Below are 3,164 nucleotides of genomic sequence, written 5' to 3' on the forward strand. Positions count from 1 at the left end.
GGAAGTGAGAAAAAGGCAAGCATAAGGCACTGTCTTTGTTAACTATGAGATTATCGTATATACTTAGCTGGGGGCCTATAAAGGTCATGTGGGGGTGGAAGGATGAGCATTATTTTTTCCCCCACATAGGTTCTCTTTAAAGAGGCTTTAAAGGCTTACTTCCCTTTAAAAGTAAGAATGAAAGGTTTCAGAAAGGTGTTTCAGCACAGTTCACCGAGCAGAATGAAAACACCCCATGGATATCAAATACACAGGGGAAAAAAAAACACCTCCAATAACTGATGGCAACTACTAAAGGAGAAAAAAAATTAAAAACCAGGTGTGAGCTTTTATTGCTAGCACAACTATGATGACTTTATAAAATGACTTTTGTGCCTCAGGAGCCTGGCCTGAACATCTGAATAATTTTATTTCTCAAGGTGTCTGTCATCTCAAGGATCTGTTCATTATTCATTTGATCCATGCTTATGGACGAACCTGTACCCTCTAATGATCAGGAAAAGTGACTTTATGCTAATCCCAAAGAGGGGGTAGTTAGGCATTTCAAGTCCCTCTGGTTCCCATCAGTTTAGTAACCACTCCTTTTTGTATCTGGAAACTATAAATACATGATATTATATTGTAACTTGTAACATGGTTCTATGTCATCTTTTTCCTTCTTGCTGTAAGACACATACATATTGAATCTCTGTTTTGCAGAACAATTCAAATATTTAAATTTTATTCTAATACTTTTAATAAAGGCATGATTTCTTTATTATAATGATCATAATTACAAGTAATAGTTATAACTAACATTTACTGAGTTATTGCTGAATGCTAGTCTCTCTAAATATTTCATAAGCCTGCAACGTCATGGAATACGTACACTTATATATATATATTTTTTTCTTGAGCTCAAAACAAGTGTAGAAACCTTCATAGTTGTAAATGTCAGTAGTAAAACCTTTCCATCATTGCTCAGAACTGATCAGTCTTTCATATACACACATACACTCTCCACCCTCACCTCGGGCTCATTCATCAAGTCATTAGTTATACACTGCCGCTTGCAAATGTGTGCGCATGTGTGGGCACGTGCGCGCTCACACATGCACACACACACCCCCACCCCTCCAGACATAAGCCTTTATTGTTCTGAATTACTTTTGCTTCTCAGAACTATTGAGACTGGAAGGTCTTCTGATGCTCAGATTTGGCTATTTTCATCATTAATCCACTTCAGTAAGAGCAGATCTCAGAGGGCACTTATTTATTGCACAGATGAGAAGATGATTCCCAGAGAGAGAGATATATATGTATCCAAGATCACATAGCTTAAAAATGGAAAACTTACGAGTGTAGAGCCTCAACATATAAGATAATGCTAGAGAAATTTAGATTGTATAACTATCTGAATATAAAACTCTTTTAAAATTATAAGGCTACATTGACTTATAACAGATTCCTGTTGGGAAAGTGGAAATACTTGTGGACATTGCTCCTCATTCATAGTTCATAGCAATGCCTTTTGTATATCTGGTACTCCAGTGAATGTTTGATGAACAAACAAATGAATCAGTAACAAAATACAGAGGAAAAGCTAATGCCTTCATAATTTAGAATAACTATTTCTTTATTATCTTCAAGAATAATCGAAGTATTGAAGTGTGGATATTTGCTGATACTATGTATATGATATCAGTGTTTTGCATGGTTAATTATACAATGTGTTCCATGTTAATTTTTCTATTGAAAATGTTCAATGTGTTTTATATCACCTTTTTCTGGATTTACCCCAGTTGACTGAGATACTTGTGAAGAGACACAGGATCAAAGCTTTTAGCTGGTAGGAGTTCAGAATGAATTGCCCCAAAGATGTGCCACTTCTCCACACAGATTATCTGAGCTCAAAACAATCAAAGTGCTAAAACTTGGGAAGAAATTTTGACTTTTCCCCTAACTGCCTAAAGGAATTTAGATAGAGGCCCTGCTCCAGAAATAGAGCTATCACCATAGATAACTCCATTTTAATTCAAGTTAGAAGTGGTAGAAAGCAGAAATTTAACATAGAGTCTGTTAAATTTCTCTGCATTTCTCATTGTTTCTGTATGGCCCAGAAAACATTTATCCATCAAGCATTACTCTTTTTCATCTCTTATGAATGCCTTTCCTTCCTTTTGAATTCCCATGCCTCTACCCCTTTCTCCTTAGTTCAGGATGGTATATAGACTTCATTTTACTTTTCTATCTTTGAAACTTTCACATATGGGATTTCTATACATCCAAAATTAAAATTGATTTTTCTCAGAGGCATCTGGGTGGCTCAGTTTGTTAAGCATCTGCTTTCAGCTCAGGTCATCATCCCAAGGTACTGGCATTGAGCCCCATATGAGGCCCCTGGCTCAGGGGGGAGCCTGCTTCTCCTTCTCCCCTGGCTTGTGCTCTCTCTCTCTCTCTCAAATAAATAAATAAAATCTTTTTAAAATAAATAACTAAATCAAATTGATTTTCTCCTATTAACCTGTTTTATGTCAATTTAACTCTTAGACCAACCAGAAGAACTTTGAAGGATAGAGAAACTTCCTCCCCAACAAGCTTATTGAGTAGAAACCAAACAAGCATTCATGTGGAAGCAAGATAACTCCTTACAGTGTCAGGCTTCTCTATTTGGTTGCTGTCCAGAACAGCTTTATGAAACTGCTCTTCATACAATTTTTCTTGCTTCAGGAAATCAGATCATGGTCCCAATCTGACAGTGTGGCTTTCACAAAATTTTGAGCTATCCTTGGCAGTGCTCCTATGTTGTGCAGATAATTGAGAATTGACTAAAATATATACATTTTCCTTTAGGCCAATTTATAGAAATATGGCTGTAAAGAAAATTAACTTGCTTTCTCCTTGAGATTTAAAGAAATTGAATTTATAAAACTTTAATGTATATTGTCAAATTCTTTGGCAATAAAATAGGAGTACAACACTAATTACGTAACTTCACTTCATTTGTTCCTTATTGTCTAAAGGCTAAACAACTTAACTTGGTATTGAAATCTTCCAAGTCCTAGCCCCAACATTATTGTCATCCTTAAATCTAACTTCTTACACATATATACTATGCAAGGCCAAACTGGACTATAATAATTTCTTGGACATTCAGTGTTTTCAGTTCAGACATTCTCTCACCA

The 3,164-nt window shown here is 35.7% G+C and overlaps 2 non-coding genes across 2 annotated transcripts; both read right to left on the reverse strand.

The window, feature by feature from the left end:
- Window positions 1-892: 892 nt before the first annotated feature.
- On the reverse strand, window positions 893-962 carry LOC123394643. Its single transcript, XR_006609397.1, has one exon. It is a non-coding gene; the product is annotated as a small nucleolar RNA U2-30 (small nucleolar RNA).
- Window positions 963-1,153: 191 nt separating this feature from the next.
- On the reverse strand, window positions 1,154-1,217 carry LOC123394644. Its single transcript, XR_006609398.1, has one exon. It is a non-coding gene; the product is annotated as a small nucleolar RNA U2-19 (small nucleolar RNA).
- Window positions 1,218-3,164: the final 1,947 nt, after the last annotated feature.

Source organism: Mustela putorius, unplaced genomic scaffold, assembly GCF_011764305.1.
Source record: "Mustela putorius furo isolate JIRA1106 unplaced genomic scaffold, ASM1176430v1.1 tig00003834_pilon_pilon_pilon, whole genome shotgun sequence".
Classification (NCBI taxonomy): Eukaryota; Metazoa; Chordata; class Mammalia; order Carnivora; family Mustelidae; genus Mustela; species Mustela putorius.